We start from the raw sequence: 27,961 nt of genomic DNA on the forward strand, positions 1-27,961 counted from the left end.
CCTTTGCCCATTTTTAGTTGGGTTATTTGTCTTTTTGTTGTTGAGTTTTTGCAATATCATGTAGATTTTAGAGATCAGACGCAGATTGGAAGTGTCATAGCTAAAAACTTTTTCCCAGTGTATAGGTAATCTTTTACTCTTTTGCTGAAGTCTCTGGATGAGTCCAGACTCTTCTTCATGGCAGTGAGATGTTTGTGGGATTGGCCTTTATATAAGCCTAGCAGGATGGCAAAACCAACCAATCCCCTAGCTGGGCCACAAGGGGCTCAATCCTACTGGGTGGATTTCCAAGCCACTATGGCACTGGGTCGGTCATTTGCATAGTAAATCGACCAATCTCTTGCAAGATTGTGGCCCATCCAATCATTTTGTGGGAGTTACAAGACCATGGTTAGAAAAGCCATATAAAAGTGTTTCCTTGCACCATAGTGCGTAATACATGCTTGATAAATGAACCAATCAGAGCTCATTTCCTCTGCTCCCTTAGTACTCTGGCCATGGTTACAGTAGCATCTGACACATTATATTAGTTTATGTCCATGAAGTGAGGTGTGACCCCACTGATGGCAGGAGTTGTCTCTGTAGCATGGTGCTAGTTATGTATTTGATCCTTACCCTAGTAAGCTGGTCACATACTAGCTCTGTGACTTTGAGCCAGTCACTTAATTTGTCTGTGCTTCAGTTCCCTCATTTGTAAAGTGGAATTACAGTAGCACCTACCGCTGAGGTGGCTGTGACTATTAAATGAGTGAACATATGTAGAGTATGTAGAGTGCTCAAGACCATAACTGGCATATAATAAACATTATAAATATTTAAACTGTTGTATATTGGGGGGGCATCAATGTTTGTTTATGCCTGGTTTGCAGGAAGAGGGAGGCAGGGATGAATGTACAGCCTTGGGGGTACAGGTGCAGTCTCCGCCTTTCTGTGGGTGGGAGGGCTTTGCAGATGGTGAAGCACTAAACAAATGTGCTCTTGTCTCATCCTCAGCCTAAATGATCTCTTCATCCCTTCACCCTTCCCTTTTAGCTGCCACCATTTAGGGAAGAATTTCAATGTGCCAGGCCCATCATTTATCCTTGACAACAACCTCTGAGGGAGGCCATACAGTCCCTAAATCTCAGACGAGGAGCCTGGGGCTAAGGGATTTGTCCTGGGTCACATAGCCAGTGAGTGACATGTTGAAAGCCACTTACCATCTGTAACTTACAAAAGCCAAGGATCCGTCTCTGCCACTGCCCGTTTCTCCCTTTCTCTGCTTTCCTTCCCCAGTCTCCTCTCCAACCTCAACCTTCTCCCAGTTAGGACCTGTCACCCACATCCAAGGGCTTCCAGCCAGGCAATAGAAATGAAAAAAATGAGATTATCCAAGTGACAAATTGATTTCTATGTGCTATGCTGCAGCATAAGCAGCCTCTGCTCTGTAGGGGCACCCTCCCAAGTCCTCCCTTGGTATGGGCTACCTACTCTGAGCAGGTTCCCTGCTGTGTTCTTTCTTCGGGGCCTCAGAATTGAAGACTACTTACTCTCTCCCTCTTCCTCTATGTACCAGCTACAGCAGGCTCTTCTTTCTTTGTCCTTGAACACACCAAACACCTGCCACTGGGTCTTCACCATGGGGTCTTCATGTGCTGTTCCGTCTCCCTGAACATCCTCTTCCCAGCTCTTCACATGGCTGGCTCCTCTCGTATCATCTTCACTTAGGTCCCCCACCACTGCCACTATTCACTATTCTCTGTGGAGTTTACATGGCTATTTGGTGACCTATTCATTGTCAGTTTTCAACACTAGACCATTTCTGGTCTAAATCTAGGTGCCTAATAAATGTGGAATTGGTGAATGAATGAATGATAGAGAGAAAGAAGGAGAGAGCAAGGAAATATATGGCAGCTACATTCACATATACACAAAACCATCACTAGCAACAGGGTCACCTTCAGCTGGTGAGCTAGATGTGACCGTGGAAGACACACAGCAGTTCCTGCCATGACAGGGACTAGCCTCCATCTTTGTGTTTCAGGCTCAGGTTCCCTGTAACCTGTGTTTCTGAAGCATCAGCTGCCTAGGGGTCCCTTAGCAGGATCCTTCTCTGAACATCACAGGACATTAGTCCTTCAGAGGTAGAATAAACCAAGCATCTGTCAGATTAGAAACAAGTATTTCTCCTTGTTCAGTTAGAAGAGAATTTCGAGATCTTCTAGGCCAGTGGTTTGGAGCACCAGCACCCCCAGGGCGAGCCTCAGGGAGCTCTGTGAGGGGTGGGGAGAACCTCATAGGCAGGCTTGGCGTCTCTCCGATCATGGTCTATATTTGGTTTCTGAAATGTTGTTTACTAGAATGAGCACCACTGCTTAGAACTGTGTGCCAACGACAGGTGTGACTCAGCCTGCTCGTTCTATAGATAGGAAGCCTGAGACCTGGACACATAGCAAGCTCGTTTGCAGAGGAGGGACAGGACCCCGTCACTGGGTTTCCATTGCACGTGTGTTCCTCCACACCTCAGCTGCCGAGAGCAGCATCCGCAGCGTGCATCTCTCCTTTCTGTTCCCAAGGGTGCCTCTCAATAAATTACCATTGTATTTAAGAGCAAACTTCTTATTAAAAAGAGCTCATTATCAAACATACCCAGGCCTGTACTTCAAATGCTTTGTACCTCTTATATCCCAGTTTCTTTAATGTTGTGTTCAGTGACAAAGATAAAAACATGACCCCAAAAGAAAAAAAAGAGTACAACAATCTCAACAAAGAACAGGATCAGTTTTACGAGACTGGCATTCTCCAACTGCATCCATTTCTCCAGAGAGCAAAACTATTAATCCAATGTATTGACATCCCCAAGCCCTAATGAGATAGAGAAGAGAACAAATACTGTCCCATTTCACAGAAGAGAATGAGAACTAAGACCCCAAGGATTGCTGCCCCTTTTTTTTTCACTAATCAAGCATGGAGCCCAGATAACTCTTACCTCACGCCCCTCAGCCTTGCAACTTAGCTGTCAGATTTTTGCAAAATGGGTTTTTTTCAGAAAGGCAGTCATTATTCTTGTTTCAAGAAGAAATTCTCAAGGCAGCTCTGAAAGAAAACTTACTCAGCAGTGATTGTTTTAAAAATGAGATTTGGGAAAAACAATTTCAGGATTATGGAGAGGCCTGTCTAAAGTATGGCAAATATGGGCCATGGTAAAAGATGGATTTCTCTGGGTCATGTTAGTGGAGGCAGTTCTCAGAGTTGAAATTCATAAATGCTAACTACAGGCTAGATTGGTACTGCTTAGCAGAAGGCATTTTCCTCTGAAATGAGCCCCCTCCAGCATCCTCAGGGCAACTAATTGTAATTCAGCTAAGGCTCGAGACCTGGATAGGAGACAAAATTGGAGCATATGAATTCTTGAAATAAGATCCAGAGCTTTGTGCAGGCAGCACCGGGAACTAGAGTGGAGGCAGGTGCTGACACCGGAATAATCCCGGCCCTGCTTACGAATTAAACACGGTGGAGTTTTCCAGGAGTCTCCAAAAGCTCTTTAAATGTGTGAGCTTTGCTTGAGGATTAGGAGGACGTAGAGTTGCTTTGTCACTTGTGGGATAGGCAGATGGGGCACAGGCTGGCTGCCCTGCCTCCAGGTCGCACTGCCTAGATGCAATATTTTTAATAGAAAAAACAGAAGAGTTCTTTGTTCATTTATTTCTTCCCATCCCCTTCCCCATTTTCAAACAGTGTTGGTTTTCTAGAAAACCAGCATATTAGGAAGGGTTATTGTCTTTGGATGGCCCATGGACTGCCTGGAATGATGAGATACAGAACTGAAAGGCTTTGGTGTGATTTCATTGACAGCACTTTCCCCAACTCAAAACAGGGAATTGCTCCCAACAGGAAGTTCTTAAACAGGTGTTCACAGAGCCGTTGATAAGTTGTTAGCAGTGATTGGTGCTTGGAGGAGCATGGGCATTGCTGGGCCCCTTAACTCACATGGTAGAGACCTTTTCGAGTGAGGCCAGGGTCAGAGCTTCTCTCCATTGACCTGTACTCTCACACCGCCAGTCCTAGTGATGACTGACACCAAGGAAACCCATTTTGCCCTGTACCGCTTTGCATTCCAACAGACCACTCTTGACACTGCCCAGTAAGCGTGTACTCCTTTCTGCTACCACCTGTCTATCAGTTTATCATACTGTGGTGGCTTGCATGTTGCTCTGGTGCTAGAAGCTATGCCACCAGCACTTCAAACACCAGCAGGGTCACCCATGGTTTCAGCTGAACTTTCAGACTAAGATAGACTAAAGAGAAAATTAGCCACTGGAAACCTATGAACCACAAGGGAACAGTGTCCAACTTGCTGGCTTTGGACATGTCATCAGGAGGGATCAGTCGCTGGAGGAGGACACACACTTGGAGAAGTAGAGGCCTAGCGGGGGAGTCTCTTGGTGAGATGGGTTAGTGCAATAGCTGCAACAATAGATAACGAACATGCCAGCAATCATAAGGATGATGCAGGACTGGGCAACATTTCACTCTGTTGTGCATAAGATCGCCATGAGTCAGAGCTGACTCGACAGCAGTTATCTGTTTATTTATCTATGCTCCTTTCTTGTCTTCTCTCCTGCACCATTAGTTTGCCTCCAACACCACCACAACTGTTGAAGGAACCATTCCCCACTTTGATTTATTTCTTGGGTTCTTTCACCTTTTTGGGTTTTGTGCTGCCTTTTTTTCCCCCTGTATGTTTGTCCTGATTTATCAGAGTAATTCATATTCATTTACTCAGCAATATTCACGAAATAACTCTGCTGGATGCTGCACTATATACTGGGGATATATGAAGAGTAAAACAGACTTCCTGGGAAGCTCACATCCAGCGCGGGGACAGACAGGTGAGGCACCATTCTAAGACCATAGAATACGGGCTACCCGGTGGAGGCCCAAGTGCTGTGGAGCACAGGGGAAGCAGGGAAGACTTCCTGGAGAAAATTCCAGCAAAGCTCAGTCCTAAGGGATAAGTAGATGTTCTTCCTTAGGTTGTGGGAGGGGAAGAATATTCCAGGCAGAGGGAACAGCATGAGCGCAGGTCGGGTGTCGAGGAAAAGACATGAAAAGTGCTACCCATAGTCTCATCATACCGAGGCAATCACTGCTAACATTTTGGCTTATTTCTTTCTTTCAATGCTATTTTATTTCCTTTTTTATACCTCCCCAATTCCCTTCCAATTCCATCTTCACTGAGGTAACTAATGTTAACACCCTGGTATGTATCATTCCAGGTCATTCTGCATAATCATACAAACATGTAGTAACAAAACCTCCATGAGGTCAACAAAACACGCCAATTGAGACTGGGAACCAGTCAAGGTTGCCCTTTATCACCACTCTTATTCAACGCTGTGCTGGAAGTCCTAGCCAGAGCAGTTAGGCTAGATAAAGAAATAAAGGGCATCCAGATTGGCAAGGAAGAAGTAAAAGTATCTCTATTTGCAGATGACATGATCTTATACACAGAAAATCCTAAGGAATCCTCCAGAAAACTACTGAAACTAATAGAAGAGTTCAGCAGAGCATCAGGATACAAGATAAACATACAAAAATCAGTTCGCTTCCTCTACAGCAACAAAAAGAGCATCGAAGAGGAAATCACCAAATCAATGCCATTTACAGTAGCCCCCAAGAAGATAAAATACTTAGGAATAAATCTTCCCAGAGATGTAAAAGACTTATACAAAGAAAATTACAGTACACTTCTGCAAGAAACCAAAAGAGACTTACATAAGTGGAAGAACATACCTTGCTCATGGATAAGAACACTTAACATTATAAAAATGTCTATTCTACCAAAAGTGATCTGTACATTTAATGCAAAAAAAAAAAAAAATGCAATTCTGATCCAAATCCCAACGACATTCTTTAATGAGATGGAGAAACAAATCACCAACTTCATATGGAAGGGAAAGAGGCCCCAGATAAATAAGGCATTACTGAAAAAGAAGAACAAAGTAGGAGGCTTTACTTTACCTGATTTTAGAGCCTATTATACCATCACAGTAGTCAAAGCAGCCTGGTACTGGTACAACAACAGATACATGGACCAATGGAACAGAAGTGAGAATCCAGACATAAATCCATCCACATATAAGCAGTACATATTTGACCAAGGCCCCAAAACCGTTAAATGGGGAAAAGACAGCCTTTTTAACAAATGGTGCTGGCATAACTGGATAACCATCTGCAAAAAAATGAAACAAGACCCATACCTCACTCCGTGCACAAAAACTAACTCAAAATGGATCAAAGACCTAAATATAAAATCTAAAACGATAAAGATCATGGAGGAAAAAATAGGGACAACGTCAGGAGCCCTAATACATGGCATAAACGGTATAGAAAACATTATAAAGAATGTAGAATAAAAACTAGATAACTGGGAGCTCCTAAAAATCAAACACCTATGCTCATCCAAAGACTTGACCTAAAGAGTAAAAAGACTACCTGCAGACTGGGAAAAAGTTTTTAGCTATGACATTTCCAATCAGCACCTGATCTCTAAAATCTACATGATACTGCAAAAACTCAACTGCAAAAAGACAAATAACCCGATTAAAAAATGGGCAAAAGATATGAATACACACTTCACTAAAGAAGACATTCAGATAGCTAACAGATATATGAGGAAATGTTCACGATCACTAGCCATTAGAGAAATGCAGATCAAAACTACAATGAGATTCCATCTCACTCCAACAAGGCTGGCATTAATCAAAAAAACACAAAATAATAAATATTGGAGAGGTTGTGGTGAGATTGGAACACTTACACACTGCTGGTGGGAATGTCAAATAGTACAACCACTTTGGAAATCGATTTGGTGCTTCCTTAAAAAGCTAGAAATAGAACTGTCATACGATCCAGCAATCCCACTCCTTGGAGTATATCCTAGAGAAATAAGAGCCTTTACACAAACAGATATATGCACACCCATGTTTATTGCAGCACTGTTTACAATAGCAAAAACATGGAAGCAACCAAGATGCCCATCAACGGATGAATGGATAAATAAATTATGGTATATTCACACAATGGAATACTACACATGGATAAAGACCAGTGAGGAATCTGTGAAACATTTCATAACATGGAGGAACCTGGAAGGCATTATGCTGAGTGAAATTAGTCAGTTATAAAAGGACAAATATTGTATAAGACCACTATTATAAGAACTTGAGAAGTAGTTTAAACTGAGAAGAAAACATTCTTTTGTGGTTTCGAGAAGGGGGAGAAGGGAGGGTGGGAAAGGAGCATTCACTAATTAGATAGTAGATAAGAACTACTTTAGGTGAAGGAAGAGGCAGCACACAATACAGTGGAGGTCAGCACAATTGGACTAAACCAAAAGCAAAGAAGTTTCCTGAATAAACTGAATGCTTTCAAGGCCAGCGTAGCAGGGGCAGGGGTCTGGGGACCATGGTTTCAGGGGACATCTAAGTCAATTGGCATAATAAAATCTATTAAGTAAACATTCTGCATCCCACTTTGAAGAGTGGTGTCTGGGGTCTTAAACGCTAGCAAGCAGCCATCTAAGATGCATCAATTGGTCTCAACCCACCGGGATTAAAGGAGAATGAAGAACACCAAGGCACAAGGCAATTACAAGCCCAAGAGGCAGAAAGGGCCACATGAACCAGAGACTACCTCATCCTGAGACCAGAAGAACTAGATGGTGCCCGGCTACAACCGATGACAGGGAACACAACAGAGAACCCCTTAGGGAGCAGGAGAGCAGTGGGATGCAGACCCCAAATTCTCATAAGACCAGTCTTAATGGTCTGACTGAGACTAGAAGGACCCCGGTGGTCACGGCCCCCAGACCTTCTGTTGGCCCAGGACAGGAACCATTCCCGAAGCCAACTCTTCAGACATGGATTGGACTGGACAATGGGTTGGAGAAGATGCTGGTGAGGAGTGAGCTTCTTGGATCAGGTGGACTCTTGATATTATGTTGGCGTCTCCTGCCTGGAGGGGAGATGAGAGGGTGGAGGGGGTTAGAAGCTGGCAAAATGGACACGAAAAGAGAGAGTGGAGGGAGAGAGCAGGCTGTGTCATTAGGGGGAGAGTAATTGGGAGTGTGTAGGAAGGTATATATGTTTGTTTTTTTTTCTGAGAGATTGACTCAATTTGTAAACTTTCACTTAAAAAAAGCACAATAAAAATTATTAAAAAAAAAATTGCCAAAATTAAACAGCTAGTTAGTGGTGAAACAAGGAGGCCAGGTGGTACAATGGTTAAGCACTCGGCTGCTAACTAAAAGGTTGACCGCTCAAACCCACCCAGTGGCTCCAAGGGAGAAAGACCTGGTGATCTGCTTCCATAAAGACATAGCCAAGAAAACCCTATGGGGCGGTTCTACTCTGTCACATGGGGTCACTACGAGTTGAAATCGATTTTACAGCACCCAACAGCAGCAGCAGTATTTCTTGAGCATTTGCTATGTGCCAACTGTACTCGCTCATCCGTCAGCAAACACTGTCATAGGTTCAGATGTGCACAATATGAAAACTACTGGACTTGTCCTCAAACCTCTTTTTTCTACTTTTAAAACATAATATGTTTATCCCGATTTTACAGATGAAAAAACCGAGACACAGAGAAGCCAAGCCGCCCATATGTTCTCAGCTCAAAGACATAGAGCTTTGATTTAAAATCATCTTTACTCCTAATCTTTACCTTTTTTTTCTTTTTAATGAGATCATACTTATACATTATAACTTTTTTTTCCCAGTTAATGTATCACAGACATCTTTCAGGTCAGTGCAGAGCTAACTCATTTCTTTCTTAATAGCTAGTTAATATTCCGTAATGGAAATCTACATTTAGTCTCTTCATTTCACTTTATTCTTTATGTGGTGGACATCCAATCATATGTAACTTTATATCCTGGGTTTTTTTTCCACTTCACTTTCTCCAGTCATTTCCCCTCACAATAACTAGCATGTCTCTCCTCTGAGTTAGTCATGACATAGGGACAGGAATCAAAGGAGACCAGAATATCAGCTGTATTGTTGGTGAGGCCTATCCAGAGAACACAACATGGATCTCTTTCTCCCACATTCCTCCTGAACTGACTGACCCAGGCTTCAGCTTAGGGGCCAAGGGCAGAGCTGTGCTGATGAGCATCCACAGGGAGGAGAAGATAGTGACTGTTATTAGAGCCTGCCCAGCTCTCCTCCCCAGAAGTGAAATATTATCTCCTCTGTGGAAGTAAGGAGCCTTGGTGGCACAGTGGTTAAAGTGCTCAGCTACTAACCAGAAGGTTGGCCGTTCAAACCCACCAGCTGCTCCACAGGAGAAAGGTGTGGCACTCTGCTTCTGTAAAGATTACAGCCTTGGAAACCCTATAGGGCAGTTCTACTCTGTCCTATAGGATTGCTATAAGTCAGAATTGATTCAGTGGCAGCTGGTTTGTTTTTTATTTTTCCTTTGGTGGCACAAGGGTTAAGTGAGCGGCAGCTTACCAAAAGGTTGGCAGTTCGAACCCACCCAGCGACTCTGAGGAAGAAAGACCTGGCGATCTACTTCCATAAAAATCACAGCCACGAAAACCCTATGTGGCAGTTCTACTCTGTCACCTGGGGTCTCTATGAGTCGGTGTCTTAGTCATCTAGTGCTGCCATAACAGAAATACCACAAGTGGATGTCTCTAACAAAGAGAAATTTATTTTCTCACAGTCTAGTAGGTTACGAGTCCAAATTCAGGGCGTTGGCTCCAGGGGAAGCCTTTCTCTCTCTGTCGGCTCTGGAGGAAAGTCCTTGTCCTCAATCTTCCCATGGTCGAGGAGCTTCTCAGGGGCAGGGACCCCAGGTCGAAAGGACATGCTCTGCTCCTGGTGCTGCTTTCTTGTTGGTATAAGGTCCCCAACTCTCTGCTTGCTTCTCTTTCCTTTTATATCTCAAGAGATAAAAGGTGGTGCAGGCCACAGCCCAGGGAAACTCCCTTTACCTTGGATCAGGGAGGTGACCAGAGTAAGGGTAGTGTTACAATCCCACCCTAATCCTCTTAACATAAAATTACAATCACAAAATGAAGGACAACCACACAAAACTGGGAATCCTGGCCTAACTAAGTGGATAACATATTTTTGAGGGGACGTAATTCAATCCATGACAGTCGGAATCAACTCAGTGGCACCTAACAACAAAAGCAACATGGAAATGTGAAGCAGAAGTGGTTCTGTCTGAGAGACGACAAAACTGAGGCTCTGAGAGATGGGTGGTCAGTGGCCTAAACTGCTTGCCTGCCCTTAGAATAGCCAGCCCCTGGCTGATAATCACATCTGACAGGAGGGGTTGGTCATCCCTACAATGAGTGCTGTAACCTGAAGAACTCTGGATCTTAAGTGTCAGTCTCCAGGGTGTCTTACCACTAAGAAAATCCTCAGGCTTTCTTGGTTCTCTTCTCCTTTAATATCTTTAACATCCTAAACACTTCTCTCTCAGACTCCAAAAGGGAGAACTGCTAGAAGATTAAAGCTGTTACAGAATATCAATTAGTTTATAATGAGGGAAATCTATAAACCTTTTGGTGGATATCTGGCAGGAACACAGGATGTAGGAGTCGATAAATTTATGGAATATTTTGTGCATCTGTAGAAAAAAAAGGGATTTTGTGAATCAAACACTATAAATGATTTACCAGGATAGCAAAAGAAAAAAAAAAAAAAGTCAAATAAATCGCTCAGATTGCATCTGAAGCATCAAGAGCTCCAGTGTTTGGGAAAGAATCGTTTCTGTAGTAGAAAATAGCTGCATTATATTTCCAGAAAGGTGATGCTTCTATTGAGATGGGTGAGCCTTCTACATTTTAAAAACTTGGCACAGCAAGACTGTGCTGAATTGCTGATGTTCTCCTGTTTTTCTTGTGAGGATTAAAGTCTAACCTTTTCTACTGCTTTAGTGTTTCTTTAAAAACATAATGGGGGAAAGCAAAACCCAATGGTGCATGTTATTGAAGGTCCTTGGAAAGGCCCCCAAGGAGAGTACCACAGAACTGCCCCCCTCTGTCATAGTCTGTCTTTAGAAAGCTCCTGGGCCCTTCTGCTGGCTTAGTCTAACATGAGTTGCTATTTACTCAGAGTCTAGAGGGAGATGAGATTTGAAGCTGAAATACAAGTAAGAGGTTCCTTAGGTACCTAACCTGGTAGAGCGCAAACCAGCCAAGTCCTAGTCACATCATTCTCATTTAGCTCAATAATTGGGGAACTGTGAAAGGGCAGGTTCTGCCTGCATTTTGGACAGGAATAGGCAATAATAGCAGTAATAATAATGCTTAAAACCAAACCCATTGCCATCAAGTCAGCTCTGACTCCTAGAAAACCTAAAAGGACAGAGTGGGACTGCCTCATAGGGTTTCCAAGGAGCACCTGGTGGATTTGAACTGCCAACCTTTTGGTTAGCAGCTGTAGCTCTTAACCAGTACGCCACCAGGCTTTCCATAATAATGCTAAGTAGCATCTATATAGCACTTATTATATGCCAGATACAGTTGTAAGTAATGTAAATATATCTACATCTGTGGAAAGAGACGATGGAAAAGCTCAATATCATCAGTCAGAACAAGGCCAGGGGCCGACTGTGGAACAGACCATCAATTGCTCATATGCAAGTTCAAGCTGAAACTGAAGAAAATCAGAGCAAGTCCACGAGAGCCAAAATATGACCTTGAGTATATCCCACCTGAATTTAGAGACCATCTCAAGAATAGATTTGATGCATTGAACACTAATGACCGAAAACCAGACGAGTTGTGGAATGACATCAAGGACATCATCCGTGAAGAAAGCAAGAGGCCACTGAAAAGACAGGAGAGAAAGAAAAGATGGATGTCAGAGGAGACTCTGAAACTTGCTCTTGAGCATCGAGCAGCTAAAGCAAAAGGAAGAATTGATGAAGTAAAAGAACTGAACAGATTTCAAAGGGCCTCTGGAGAAGACAAAGTAAAGTATTATAATGACATGTGCTAAAGAGCTGGAGATGGAAAACCAAAAGGGAAGAACACGCTAGGCGTTTCTCAAGCAGAAAGAACTGAAGAAAAAATTCAAGCTTCGAGTTGCAATAGTGAAGAATTCCATGGGGAAAATATTAAACGACGCAGGAAGCATCAAAAGAAGATGGAAGGAATACACAGAGTCATTATACCAAAAAGAATTAGTCGATATTCAAGCATTTCAAGAGGTGGCATATGATCAGGAACCGATGATACTGAAGGAAGAAGTCCAAGCTGCTCTGAAGGCATTGGCGAAAAACAAGGTTCTAGGAATTGATGGAATATCAGTTGAGATGTTTCAACAAACAGATGCAGCTCTGGAGGTGCTCACTCGTCTATGCCAAGAAATATGGAAGACAGCTTCCTGGCCAACTGACTGGAAGAGATCCATATTTATGCCTATTCCTAAGAAAGGTGATCCAACCGAATGTGGAAATTATAGAACAATATCATTAATATGACACGCAAGCAAAATTTTGCTGAAGATCATTCAAAAACGTCTGCAGCAGTGTATCGACAGGGAACTGCCAGAAATTCAGGCTGGATTCAGAAGAGGACATGGAACCAGGGATATCATTGCTGATGTCAGATGGATCCTGGCTGAAAGCAGAGAATACCAGAAGGATGTTTACCTGTGTTTTTTGACTATGCAAAAGCATTTGACTGTGTGGATCATAACAAACTATGGATAATGCTGCGAAGAATGGGAATTCCAGAACACTTAATTGTGCTCTTGAGGAACCTTTACATAGATCAAGAGGCAGTTGTTCGGCCAGAACAAGGGGATGCTGATTGGTTTAAAGTCAGGAAAGGTGTGTGTCAGGGTTGTATTCATTCACCATACCTATTTAATCTTTATGCTGAGCAAATAATCCAAGAAGCTGGACTATATAAAGAAGACCAGTGTATCAGGATTGGAAGAAGACTCATTAACAACCTGCGTTATGCAGATGACACAACCTTGCTTGCTGAAAGTGAAGAGGACTTGAAACACTTGCTAATGAAGATCAAAGACCACAGCCTTCAGTATGGATTACACCTCAACATAAAGAAAACAAAAATCCTCACAACTGGACCAATGAGCAACATCATGATAAACAGAGAAAAGATTGAAGTTGTCAAGGATTTCATTTTACTTGGATCCACAATCAACAGCCATGGAAGCAGCAGTCAAGAAATCAAAAGACGCGTTGCATTGGGCAAATCTGCTGCAAAGGACCTCTTCAAAGTGTTGAAGAGCAAAGATGTGACCCTGAAGACCAAGGTGTGCCTGACCCAAGCCATGGTATTTTCAATCACATCATATGCATGTGAAAGCTGGACAATGAATAAGGGAGACCGAAGAAGAGTTGACACCTTTGAATTGTGGTGTTGGCGAAGAATATTGAATATACCATGGACTGCCAAAAGAACGGACAAACCTGTCTTGGAAGAAGTGCGGTCAGAATGCTCTTTAGAGGCAAGGATGGCGAGACTGCGGCTTACATTACATACTTTGGACGTGTTGTCAGGAGGGATCAGTCCCTGGAGAAGGACATCATGCTTGGCAGAGTACACGGTCAGCGGAAAAGAGGAAGACCCTCAACAAGGTGGATTGACACAGTGGCTGCAACAATGAGCTCAAGCATAATGATTGTAAGGATGGCACAGGACCAGGCAGTGTTTCGATCTGTTGTGCATAGGGTCGCTATGAGTCAGAACTGACTCAACGGCACCTAACAACAACAACAACAATTTTATAGGAAGCTTCTTCTTAGTAGCCAACTTTTACCTAAAGGAAAATTTCACATATAGTAGAGGTTCAAGCCAAAGTATAAGAAATTCACCTCCCCTCCAAACCCCCACCTTCTAAGTAAAACAAGAACAAAAAAAAATTTTTAGGGAAAGACATGAAATATGCAGTTGTGACACTTAGTACATGTCCATACAAATGAAAGTTTAATTTGGTAATTTCTCAAATAGAGAAATGTCATGGTAACGTAATTATGGAATAAAGAAGTAGATTCATGTCCAGGACATGGTAACATCCTTTCCTCTTGTGTGACTTAGTGACATTGGTTCCTGTAAAGTGTTAGCAGGTGTGGGCTGCCTTTTCGAACCTTTGGGGATCCCCACATTGGCTCAGTTCCTTCTCCTGAAAGACCAAAATGCTCATTCCTTCTAGAACGATTTAAAGAATGTTTAGTTTATTTTTTGCTTTATAAATGCAGAGCTCCTCACAGATGCACGAATTATTTATAAGCAACCAGGAACCTCAGAATAACCAATAACTTTCCACTGTCAACTGTCCTCCACTGCTGGGCCTGTTAATGAATAGGTGTTTTGGGGCATTGCTAATAATCTGCAGTGAGGGTGAAAACAGGTGGGATTATAAGGCTGAAGGGCTATGCTTTCTGCCCAGTCTTTTCAGAAACTGGTTTTTCTGTGTTCTGTCACAATTTTTGGTCCAGAATGTTCTAAATAATAACTGCACTCCAGTGTCTGTTAATGGAAAACTCTTAACAATTACCTTCCTGGAGCCTCCAGAAAAGCCAGCAGATTTGTTTTAACGAGGCAGGAGGGAAGACCAGCCCTGACCTTCCCCAGCAAACATTGTCCTGCTGCCATAAGGCAGAAGGTACTTTAACTCCAAAGTGAATGAAAGTGACCTATAAGTAGGCCTTCTTCCTGAGCAGAGCAGACTCTCTGTAGTAAACATGTACCTAGTCTCCCTCCCGCTTCAGGCTGAGAGAAGATGGGAAGCACAGTTTGGTGCACTGCACCTCACCTGCCGCCCATTCCTTGTGATTCTAGAGTGACTGCCAGTCAGTAATCTCACCTGGCCGTCAGGGCAGCACCAGCTGGTAGCCCATCAGCCTGTGATGCCAGCTGCACTCATCCAAAAGCCTGTCCTTTCTCCATCCCATGAGCCAGTGCGTTCCCTTCTTGTTTAAATCGGTTTGAGTTCAGTTTCCCAAAAACCCTAACTACTATCCTTCCTTTTATGGTTTGGGTGATTAAATGAGATAATGCACTGTGGTAGGGCCTGGTACATGGTAAGCATTGTGTCACCTGTCATTGTTATGATACTGTTGTTAGGGTGGTGGTTATTATTACCGTTCACTGAAACACAGGATGATGAGAGCTGAGCCACCCCGTCAACCTTAAGGTCACGTTATAGGGATTAGATGACATTAGAAATGTGAATGTGTTTAATAAACTAAAAAGTGCAACAAGGACTTAGAAAAGGATGCTGATTTCCAAGAAAAAAAGAACCCTTGGGAGAACCCTCCAGTCTGGTGGCTGAGGAGAAAATTACCTCAAAGGCAGACAGCCCAAACCTGGAGCGTGTCCCTGTGGTCTCTGGTTCCAGTTGGGTTCAAGCAGTGGTCCTTAACCTTCATCCATAATTCAGCATTTCCTGAGGAGCCTGTTAAAATGCAGGGTGCCAGGGCTCACCCACAGAGATTCTGGTTCAATGGTTCTAGGTGGGCCTTGGTAATCTGCATTCTTAACAGGCACCTCAGGTTATCCTGATAGAGTTGAAATGATCACCAGACTTTTGGAAAACACGGGATTACAGGAATGGCTTGCCACTAGGTGTGCTTCATGATATGTTTGGATTGTGATTCTTTGAATGTAAACTCTAGAAGCAAAAATGCGTGACCTTTATGGGAGGAGATAAGTTAAGATGCCTTCAGCCTCAGCCAGACCTGTGTTTGTCAGGACGCCTTGTCACAGATCATTGGCCTGCACGGATTTATGGGCTCACATTTAATTTCAACTGCTATTCATTAATCCTGATGATCTCACTTAAATTATTAAACAGTCATATTCCAATTTCGAGGGCACTAATTATATCCTTGAGAGGCTGTTATTATCTGGATGATCACATACACTCAGCCAACACTAGAATGTTTTCTCCTCACCCATCAGAATTTTAAACTTCTTCAGGACTTTTTTTTCAGTTGCTGAGCATGTGCGTTTCATATGTCAAAATCTCAGAGCCGAGGAGTTACATGAAATACTAGGGCAAGGGTTCTCAAATTTTGGTGCACGTAAGAATCACCTGGGAAGGATGTTTAAAATGCACGTTCCCAGGCCCCAACTGTTCAGGAGTCTAAGTATGTGGTCTGGGTAGAGCCCAGGAATCTGCACATAACCAGTTCTCTGGGAACTCTAATGCAGGGGGTCCGAGGACCTCCAGCTGAGAAATTCTGCCTTCAGATGAGAGCACTGGAAGGAGCTCTCGAGGAGTATTTAGTGATGAGTACAGTGCCCTCATTTTTTGAAGCCCAGAGAGGGGAAAGCTTTCACAGCCCCATGGCAGAGCCCCAGTCGTCACAGCTGGCATGTTGTGAGGATCAAATGAGATAATAGATGGGAAAGTGCTTTGGAAAGTATTCAACATGCTATAAATATAAGGCAGCACTAATATTTTCAAACTGGAATGGGCTAGGAACAGAAGTAGCTTGGTCCTTTCTAAATTACCATAATCACCTGGCTTGAGGCCCCAACTAAACCATAACTCTAAATTCACCAAGCATGGTATAAATTCCTCCTGAAATGTCCAATAAAATTTTTTCTTTTTCTGTAAGAATGTGCTTGGAGCCCTGCCTGGTCCTCAGTCAGAAGCTCCCTGCTTGGTCCCGTGTATTCTGAGGTTGATCGTATCTCCTCCAACCTCAGGGCACCTGGTTTAAAGGTCCTGCCTTCCAGCACATGGATTTCTGCCCTTTCCTGGGACGTTTAAAACTCATCCATGAGTATTTTTCCCCTCAAAGAGTTCCCTCTGTATGAGCCTACTTCTGACTGCCTTCATGGCTTCAGAAATAGAAGAGCTCAAGTCAAGGCATCCCAGGTCTTGGTTCTCTTAGCTTGCTTAGGTTTGCTCCAAGTGAACCTTGAGGCAAAGTTTCTTATCCTGAGGCCACCTCAGTGTGTCTATGCTGCTTGTCCTGCTGTCACAATTAACTAGACAGCTCTTAGGAAAGTGTTTCCTCCTACTGGTCAGGATCATGCTCCCTGTAATGTCCCTCAGCGAGGCCTACTTCTGCCCTGAGTTTCCCAGGACTCTTTCCAGGTTTTGGAAGGCCCTGTTTGTAATCCCCCTAAGTTCCTCAACTGCAAAATAAATTTCTAAAAAATATAATGGTGGAATCAGTTCAGAAACAGACACTCTGGTTCTATTCACATTTCAACCTTTATTTTTAAATATTTCTTCCACACTCCCACGGATTCCATCTTTTAGCAAGCTCTCCACATGCAAAACCTTGAGTTCAGGCATTTGCAAGTTACCCACTTGCAAAGTCTATTCTTAAATCTGGAGGAAATCAGGGCTTCCCTCTGATGATGCCTAGGGCTGCCAGGATCTGGAGGAAATCAAGGCTTCCCTCTGACGATGCCTAGGACTGCCAGGATCTGGAGGAAATCAAGGCTTCCCTCTGATGAGGCCTAGGACTGCCAGGCACATGGCCTCGGGGTTCAGACAGCGTCAGCACTGCTGTCAGGGATCTTCACCCTCCCTGCAAGTTTTAGAAGTGAGAAATGGGCACACAGGGCAAAGGACTTATCTGATGTCCTCTGGCTGGTTAATGACAGAGTCACACTCATTCAAGGAGCACTGGTTTCTGGCTGGGGCTGACCCTCACAAGCTGTCAGCACCCCCCCCCCCAGAAGTTAAGCGCACAGTCACACCCCCAGTCCAGGCTGTCCCCAGTGGTTAGGGTGCTGCTAGCAGGACCAGTAGTGCACAAGAGAGAGGCCTGCCAGCAACAGGTGTGGACACCCAGGATCTGACCTTCCCCCACCTGCCTTTGTGGACTTAATATTTGGCTTTAACCTGACTCATCCTTGAATAGATCTCTTGACTATTGTAGTCAAGTATCAACCCCATTAAACATTTTAGCCAATTGCAGCAGTACTGAGCAACATTCTAGTTATTTAACAAAGGGATTTTCCCTGACAGCTTCTTTGGGCCGTCCCCAGTGTGTGCCTATAACTTAATTATGCAAACCCACCTCAGCAGTACTGGGAACCACCAGTGACCACCAGCTCCCCTATAGATAGTACTGCTCTTATCACATTGTAAAACTATACTTTTGCAAATTATTTTTTTAATTAAATGTCTATTTCGGCTAAATTTTATTTGCATTCGTATTTGTTATCTTAGCCTTTTATCCCAAGGAACCCCTCTGTAAAAACCGTACATGGTTTGGGCTTTGGATCAGGACTCCTGGGTCTTACGGGCCCAAGTTCTAGTGTTAGAGGATAGGGTGACCTTAAGCTGGTTCTTAATCTCTCCGTGCCTCAATGAGTAAAACAAGGCAGCTTCTTCAAAGGGTTGTGCAGATTGATTGAGATATTGCATGTAGAGGGCTTAGGACAGTGCCTGGCTCAAAGCAAGCACCCCATAATGGTTCTTATTATTTGCCTGTGCTAGGTCACCTTGGGCAAATCCTAATCCTCTCTGGGTCTGTTTACCCATCTGGCAAATGAGGATTAGATCTTGATGCTTTGAGGTCCTCCCCGTAATATCCCCTAATACAAAACTCTTTATGTCCATCTGTTCTTTCTCCTTCTTTGATTCCCCTTTCTAGCTATACCTTGAGGACCCCAAAACTTAGACCTTCATTAATAATAATAATAATAATTTGTGAAAATAACTATAGTTAGTGCCACCCTTTGTGAATTGCTTAAAAGGTCCCTAGATGGTGCAAATGGTTTGCGCTTGCCTGCTACTAAAGGTTGGCGGTTTGAACCCTCCCAGCAATATCACAATAGAAGAGACCTGGCAATCTGCTTCCATTAAGATGACAGCCAAGAAAACCTTATGGAGCAGTTCTACCCTGCAACACATGGGGTGGCCATGAGTTGGAATCAACTTGACTGCAACTAACAACAACAACAATGAATTGCTTGGTATGTGTCAGGAACAGCTAATTCATGGTCTCATTGGATCCTCTGAGATTGGTAGTATTATCCTGATATTACAGATGAAGAGACTGGAAATTAGAAAGGTCCAGTTCACACAGCAAGCTAATGGCAGAGTCAGAATCCAAACTCAAGTTTATTTCCATCCAGAGTGATACACTGTTGTGTATTACCTCCCCTGAGTGATAGGAATACTTAGAAAGATTTAGTGCCTTATAATTCCTTCATTTATTTGTCATAGATCCACTCCCTCTTGGCTCTTTGACTTTGAAAAACAGGGGCCAGGTTAAGCTGGGACACAATGTCTACCTATCAGGAAAAAGAATGAAAACCTGGACATTTTTCTGCCAGAATTCTCACCTTTGATTTGCTGAGAATTTTTCCTCCTCTAATGCAGAGTCTGATTTTCTTTCCCTTCAACTTTCGTGCCACTGGAAAATTTTAAATTATTCAAGACATTGAAGGTTTATTATCTGCTGAAAGGCTATAATGTAATTGCGGGGTATCATTTAAAGAGCTGTCTGTCTGTGTGAACCACCTTGTCCTGAATATCTGCTCCTGCATAGAGTGGGAAGATGTATATTTATTTATCAGTGGTGCTTTATAACTGCCTTAGATCAATCCTATTATTCTTCTCCCACGGCCCAAGCCCCAAAATAAATGGCTGGTGATGCACAGAGCATTGAAATCATTTATGTAACATCAGCCATTTATTTCTGTTCTGTCATTTGCATTTTGATGGACAGCCATGTGTTTGTGAAATGCCTTTTTTTTTTTTTTTTTAAAACAGCCTTTGCTCACATTGCCCACGTGTAATACCAACTTGGATATTAATCACCCCAATTAGAAGATATCCTTTCAAATATTACATCACCCTCAAGTCGTGATATTCACACCATGTTTGTCGTAAAGATATAAATGCTAACTCCTATTTCATTCTTCCTTTTGTTTCTATATAGAAAGATATGTTTTCCCAGTGTTTATCACTAGTGACAAGAGAAAATATCTTTGTGGAAAGGAGCAGGGGGAGATGCATTATTTTTCCCTCTGTAAATGCCTCATCAATTCAGTGGCATTGTGAGATAAAAGTTCACCTGGTGACTTTTCCAGGTGTTGATGTGAGGGCAAGTAGACCAGGTCTGGCTCTAGCCCTGCCAGTAAATAGCTCTGTGACCTTGAGCAAATTACATCACCTTTTGTGCTTCGGTGTCTGCAGCTATAAAGTATAGATGACTTGTAAAATTCCATCAAGCTTTAAATTCTAGAACTCTAAGGTGACTTTCCTGACTTCTGCCCAGAGTTTCAAGTTATAACTTGATGCCGTATAGTTGTCTTAATGAATATAAGCTGTTTAATACAGCACTGCCCCCCAAAACTATTGAGTTCTGGAAAAGTTATTTGCCCCCACACACTAAATGACCTAGTGCACTTGGTTTCAAAAGCCCAAATTTGGTATTTATGTATTTTTTCTAAATCTTCTCCCTCACTGCATAACTCTTAGATGATGTTTACTTCATGTCACTGCAGTGTGTCTGTCCCTGAGAGCTTTTTCCTTCTAATTTGCTATTTCAGATCAGCTTTGGAACAAGAAATCTACTTATCAAACTTATTAGAATTTCATCTAAAATTCTAGATAAAAAATTCTGAAATTCACTCAGGGTGACTCAAGGCTCTCTCACCAATGATTAAACTTCATGAGCCAAGTTTAGTGGCCAGTTGGCCACGTAGAGAATGAAGCTTTTAATTCTAAGTGGGAATAATCAGGGAAGACTTCCTAGAGGAGGTGTCACTGGCTAGGGAAGGAGGTTCCCTGGGCTGAGGGAACAGCTTAAGCAAAACACAGAGGCAGAGTGGTCGATCAGCTATCTCAGATAGTGATTGTTGGGGTATGTGTTATGGCCTCATGAGTGACCGACCTTTGTGTCTACGTACTGAGTGGGGAGCTCAGTATTTCCCAGCCCCCAAGGAGATACATAATCTAGCAGAGGATTGCAGGTAGGAAACCCAGCCTGGGAGATGTGATTTAAATTCTGAACTATTAGAATTTCCAGACGTTTAAGAAGTTCTAGAATTTCATTGTGGGAACATAATGTTTTGACCAGAACTGATGCATGTAATGCAGGATCTCTGTTCACCATGGTTTTCAGTTATTGAAGAGCCTTAAGCCATGGTCCCTCTAGAGTCTCTAGAAATGTGCCATCCAGCCCAGTAGCCACTAGCCACATGTGGCTGTTTAAGTTAGTTAAAATTTAATAAAATTAAAAATTCAGTTCCTCAGTCACCGAAGACACATTTCACATGCTCAGTAGCTTCCATATTCAACACATAGAATGACACAGAAAGTTCTGTTGGACTGCACTGCTCTAAACAGACAAGTGTAAAACTCATGTAGCAGGAGTTAACGTTTAGTCCCCCCCAGAGCCAAAGATGCTTGAGCCAAGGGTCTTGCTCTGTTTTCATCACTGTTGAGGCCTGGTGAGCAATCCTGGGTCCACAGCCCATAGCTCAAAGTCCATTGCACCATGCTGGTGGGAATGTTAAGTTGACAATTTTTCTGAAAGCCAATTTGACAATATGTATCAAAGTTCCTTAAAAATGAGCTCATCCTTTCCTCTAGCAATTGTATGTCTAGGAACTTTCATAAGGAAACAATCAAAGATGAATAAATAGGTGGATGTTCGTGGATGTTCATTACAGTATTGTTTATAATAGCAGAAACCAATGGAAATAGCCAGTAATGGGAGGGGTGAGGAGCTCTGTTTTGTAGCATTTGCTAATTCCTGTGGTGTAAAACTCCCATCCTGGCTGATTGCAAGCTACCAACATTATGTATGGTCGGGAAGAGATGTTCACAATCAGCTCTCCCCAGCCTGTACGAGCCAGCTCCAGCACATCACTAGCAAATAGCCTAAAGGTCTAAGAAGAGGAAACTGATTAAATAAATTATGGTAGAAAATGTTGTGAAATCATTAAAAATGTGCTGTAGGCCAGTGGTTCCAAACCTTAGCACACATCAGAACCACCTAAAAAAAGGCTTGTTAAAATCCAGTTTCCTGGTTCTTACCCTTTGAGTTTCTGATTCAATAGGTCAGGTAGCTCCCAAGAGAGAATTTGCATTCTTAACAGGTTCCCAGAGGATGTTGATGCTGCTGGTCCTGGTTCCATGCTTTCAGAGCCGCTGCTGTAGAAGAAAATTTGATGGCATGATTTTTACCGTATACACACACAGAAAAATCCCATATTTGTAAATATAAAGTTATGTATAAATAATAATAATAGCACCAGCTACAGTTATTGAGTTCTAATGTGACAGAGAGGAGCCCTGATGGCGCAGTGGTTAAGTGCTCAGCTGCTATCCAAGAAAGGTTGGCAATCTGAACCCACCCAGTGGCTCTGTGGGAGAAAGACCTGGCAATTTGCTACCGTAAAGATTATAGCCTGGAAAACCCTATGGGGCAATTCTACTCTGCACATGGGTTCACTGAGTTGGAGTCCACTCAAGGGCACCTAACAACAGCAACAACAATGTGACAGACACTATGCTGAGTTTTTCACATGCATTATCTTATTTAATAACAACTGTTCTGTGAAGAATGTAATATTATTACCCCCATTTTATGTACAAGGAAACTGAGGCTTAGAAAAGTAAGGAATCTTTTCCAGGGTCACACATCTGATAGAGTTGGGACTAGAGTTTGAACTTGACCATTCCAACATGTGCTTACCTGTGTCAGCACTCACCTGTGATAGTGCTCACATGTGTCAGCACAACACTGAAACACAACCCAATACCCACAGTTATTTCAATTGATGGGGTCACAGGAGATTTACATGTTTTTCTGTCTACTTTTATGTGTTTTCCAAGTTTTCTACAATGCAATGTTTTTGTAATAAAAAATCTAACATAGTGAACAGTATAAATAAGAAAAGCCATTGTACTGTTCGTTCCCCATCTGCACACCTTGCCCTTGGCATCCTTGGTTTGGAAGGCTCCCCTACCTCTGTACCCAGCAGTCCAGTTTGGCTCAACTCTTGGCCCTCAGCCACTTGAGAGTTTACAAAGCTTTCACTTTTGGTAACTTGCCTGATCCTCACAACGATCATATGGATTAGTTATCTGACTGCTTCCATTTTATAGGTGAGGCGACTAAGGCTAAATAAGGTAAAATGACCTGCCTGCGGTTACACGGCTAAGCAGAGTGGTTTTCCCTTTAGGCATTCACTCATTGACTCATTTATTTTCTGGCTCTTGCTTCTAGTTAACAGTGTAATTCAGTAGTTGCCATTTATTGAACGCTTACTTTACACTAGGTATTCTGCTTACATTGCTGCATTTTAACTTCGCAGAAACCCTGAAAGGAAGATATTGTTACCACCGTTGTAGAGATGAAAACAAGACGAAGAGGGGGCTAAGTGCCATATGTAAGGATACACAGCCAGTATTAAAATTCCAAAGCACACCGTTCATTCTGGACACACATCTGAATTTCTGACATCAGCCACCTGGGCCTGATTCTGCAACCAGCAGGGCTCACCATGAGAAGCCTGGCTCTTTCACCCTGGCTCAGACCAGTGTTAGACACCCTGAACTTAACACATCCCACTCTGACCGGGGTAACTCTGCACGTCCTGACAGCCCCTCCACAGGTGGACATGAAGCTCATCTGTTTCATGTGGGTTTTCACCCCAGGTGCCTGGCCTTTGAGTGAGTGCTTACTGGGTGCCAGGCACAGTGCTAAGTGGTTTACTCTCATTTCTCATGCAATTCTTCACAGAACCCTATGAGTTGTGGATAGTGTTGACTTCGTTTTGCATATGGAGAAGTTAAGTGACTGTCTGCAATCACACAAAGGGGACATTGGTGGTTCAGTGGTAGAATTCTCATCTTCCATAATGAAGGCCTGAGTTCCACTGTGACCAGTGCACCTCAAACGTAGCCACCACCCATCAGTGGAGGCTTGGGTGTTGATATAATGCTGAACAGGTTTCAGGGGAGCTTCCAGACTAAGATAGACTAGGAAGAAAAGCCTAACAATCTACTTCCAAAAATCAGCCAATGAAAACCGTATGGATCACAGCAGTCCTGTCCAAAACCAATCATGGGAATGGTACGGGACCAGGAAGCATTTTGTTCTGTTGAGTATGGGGTCACCATGAATTGGGGGCCAACTCTGTGGCCACTAACAACAACAGGATCATGCAGGTAGTAAGTGGCAGGGCTGGGCACTTCCCTGGAATGGGGAGCCCCAAGGCTATGGCTTTAAATAACACTTTATATCATTTCACAGCTTGCCTCAGAGGCTTTGCCCATCAGAAGGAGGAAGGGAATTGGCCTTGGACCAGTCACTGTCACGTGCCATTTTTTTCACACCTGTTTGTAAAGAGGCCTGTTTAATGGCAATTAATGCTATGAAGGCTTTTAAATTGTTAACATTAATTGGGTAAAGCCTATGTTGAGTGGCAAAGATGCCAGCAGGTGTGTGAATGGTGTCCCCGATAGCCAGAACGATGCCAGACCCATAAGTGGCATCATTAAATGTGTGTTGAATTAACAGATACAAGAGCACCTTTGAGAACTTGAATCCATCAAACCCACCAATGCGCTCTCCTTCATCTCTTCATATTCTAATCTGTCCTTCTCTACTATGGCATCAAGACATTATGGGTTAGGATATGTTATAAGGTGTGTCACAAGTAATTTTGTTACTGCCAGTTCTTAAAGTACCAGTGTTTGTGAATGTTGAGCAAATGTATGGCTGTCCTTTGTCTTACTTAGCCCATATCCTCCAGGAAACAGCCTAAGTAATGATTAAGGCGATGACGCTTTATTTGGGAGGTGCCAGCCCAAGACAGTGAGGGAGAGGGTAAAAAGGAAAAGTGAGGCAAAAAACATGAGGCAAGCTCCAACACTCAGCAGGTGGGGCTTCTCCCAAAAGTTGAAAGGAGGAGCAGCACCCGGGAGCAGAGGCATAACTAGGGTATGGCAGGTATTGCACCACCCCTCATGGTGCCACTGAGCAGTTTTTATTAACCCAGTATGGCCAGCAGTATATCTAAGGAAAATAGCACCTATGGCAAGCACTGAAATTGTGCCCTGTCCAACCATGCTACACCCCTCTTTTAGATAACTTTACCATAATATCTCAAAAATACAAGTCAAGCTCGTTAATCTTTTACTTAACACATTACCGTGCTTGAGGAAGAATGTTGGGCCATACCAGGTTAATAGAAACCGCTCAGCGGAGCCAGGTGCCCAGGGCCAGTGCAATACCCTAGATATGCCACTGTCTGGACATACTCCATGGAAGCGAGAAAGGAGGGGAAATGTTTCTACCTGGCTCTCTCGCATCTCCTGTTTCCCGTTGATCAAAGTTCAAATTAACTTCCCCACTTCCCAGTTGTGTCATCTAGCCCTTTGGGGGCCACTCAGAAAACCCAGTCCCAGGGCCTGCACTGTGATGTTTCATCTGTACCCCAGTGTGACCTGATGCAGGTCGGGTCCTGAGAAAGACAAGGACATCTGAGAAGGCACAGGGTTTGTGTCTAATGTATTTTTATAATAATGACACACATTTGCTGTGCCCGGGTAGGAGAAAAAGCGAGAGCATTACAGCTGTTAAAGTCCAGGGCATGGGAATTGTACATGACCCTGGGTATACCCACATGATCCCGGCATTTCACGGCCATCATTAGACATGTGTATTATCATCCCAACTCTAGGTCCAGCTGACACATTTGGGTATTGTTTTGCTTGACTGATTCTCATCTCCCTGACCAGATTTTCCAGATATTGTGGTACTCTTTTTTTTTTTTTTTTAGTGACTTGTGCCAGTGTTTTGCATTCAGTCATTAGTAAGTCAGTCCAGCATGTGGCTTTTACTGGTAGAGTTGAATTGTGACCCTTGGCATCATAGATGTAGGATACACCACTGAAATTTCCTGAGCGTGTACTGTATATCTTGGATTCTGTAGGGCTGGGATGGAACAGATGTGGATGCTGCTACAGGTTGGGGTCAAGTGTCTGCCTCAAGGGCAAGACTTGACGTGGCCGTGAGACCCAGGCACAGAGCCCAGTCTGCCCGTCCAACCTCACCCCTAGCCCCAAGTCACCCTTGTTTCTCATCACACCTGCCTTTTCAGCCATATGCCTTTCAGTTCTTCTGCCCCCTCACCTTCCTTTCCACTTTTGAGGACCAGGTTGATCAGGTCCTTCCTCCTCCAAGAAGCCTTCTCTGATGCTTCAGCCCATGCTGGTCTCCTCTTCTCTGAAGGTGCTGAAATTTGAGTGCTGAGCTTACATGCCTGGCATCCTACCTCCTTGGCTGGAAAGTGAGTAGGTCAAGGGCAAGTGGCCCGGCACAGTGGAAGTGGGCTGCCTTAAAAGTTTATCAGCTATTGAACGCTTGCTAAATGATGTGTTTGAGGCAGCAACTCCTATTGTGTGTCAAAGAAAGAAGGGACTTTGTTTATATCCTAACTTCCTTTTTCAGTGAGAATCTCTGATTCCCTTATGCTTCTCCCAGCATTAATAAATTGGTTTACTCCCATTTTGCAGATGAGGTAACTGAAGTGCAGAGAGTAAGTCACAAAACATATCAGGCTTTTAGGGGACATCTAGGTCAATTGGCATAATAAAATCTATTAAGAAAACATTCTGCATCCCACTTTGGAGAGTGGCATCTGGAGACTTAAACGCTAGCAGGCAGCCATCTAAGACGCATCAACTGATCTCAACCCACCTGGAGCAAAGGAGAATGAAGAACACGAATGACACAAGATAATTATGAGACCAAGAGACAGAAAGGGCCACATAAACCAGAGACTACATCAGCCTGAGACCAGAAGAACCAGATGGCGCCCAGCTACAACTGATGACTGCCCTGACAGGGTACACAACAGACAACCCCTGAGGGAGCAGGAGAACAGCGGGATGCACACCTCAAATTCTTGTAAAAAGACCAGATTTAATGGTCTGACTGAGACTAGAAGGACCCCAGAGGTCATGGTCCCCAGACTTTTTGTTAGCCCAAAGAGGAACCATTCCCAAAGCCAACTCTTCAGACAGGGATTGGATTGGGCTATGGGATAGGAAATGATACTGATGAGGAGTGAGCTTCTTGGATCAAGTAGACACATGAGACTATGTAGGTAGCTCCTGTCTAGGGGATGGGAGATGAAGAGGGCAGAGGGGGTCAGAAGCCAGCTGAGTGGACATGAAAATAGAGTGGAGGGAAGGAGTGTGCTGTCTCATTAGGGGGAGAGCAACTAGGAGTATATAGCAAGGTGTGTATAAATTTTTGTATGAGAGACTGCCTTGATTTATAATCTTTCAGTTAAAGAACAATAAAAAATTTTTTTAAAAATGAGACTTAAGAGGCACACCAGCCCAGGAACAAGGACCAGAAGGCAGGAGGGGACAGGAAAGCTGGTAGTAGGGAACCCGAGGTTTAGAAGGAGAGTCTTGCCATGTCGTGGGGTTGTTAACCAATGTCATAAAAAAAATCTGTACTGTTTAATGAGAAGCTAGTTTGTTCTGTAAATCTTCATCTAAAGTACAACAAAAAATAAGAAAAAAATGAGCATGCAAAATAAAAGGTAGTGTAGTGTACCAAAAAAAAACACATCAGGCAGACTACAGACACCATCCCTCTTTCCCTTTCTCGCTACAGTGTGGTGAAGTCAGCTATATAAAAAACATTTTAAAACCTAATGCCATGGAGTCAATTCCAACTCACACCGACCCTGTAGGACAGAGTAGAACTGCGCCGTAGGGTTTTCAAGGCTGTAATCTTCATGGAAGCAGACTGCCATATTTTTTTCCCACAGAGAGGCTGGTGGGTTCTAACCGCCAAACTTTTGGTTAGCAGCCAAATGCTTAACCAGTGCACCACCAGGGCTCTTGGCTACATTTTAGAGATGAGGAAATTGAGACTCAGAAAGGATAAGTGATTTATTTACCTAACGTCACACAGCAAGTTTGACGCACACTCAGGCCTAGAACCGGGTCTCCTGACTTCCCGCCCA

The 27,961-nt window shown here is 43.3% G+C and overlaps 1 protein-coding gene and 1 long non-coding RNA gene across 2 annotated transcripts in view; both read left to right on the forward strand.

The window, feature by feature from the left end:
• Positions 1–27,961, forward strand: part of GALNT10 (polypeptide N-acetylgalactosaminyltransferase 10) — a 270,053-nt gene that overhangs the window by 159,294 nt on the left and 82,798 nt on the right. The gene's annotated exons all lie outside the window — the stretch shown is intronic.
• Positions 4,776–27,850, forward strand: LOC135228970 (uncharacterized). The gene is made up of 2 exons (XR_010319819.1): positions 4,776–4,871; positions 5,473–27,850. It is a non-coding gene; the product is annotated as an uncharacterized LOC135228970 (long non-coding RNA).

Source organism: Loxodonta africana, chromosome 2, assembly GCF_030014295.1.
Source record: "Loxodonta africana isolate mLoxAfr1 chromosome 2, mLoxAfr1.hap2, whole genome shotgun sequence".
Classification (NCBI taxonomy): domain Eukaryota; kingdom Metazoa; phylum Chordata; class Mammalia; order Proboscidea; family Elephantidae; genus Loxodonta; species Loxodonta africana.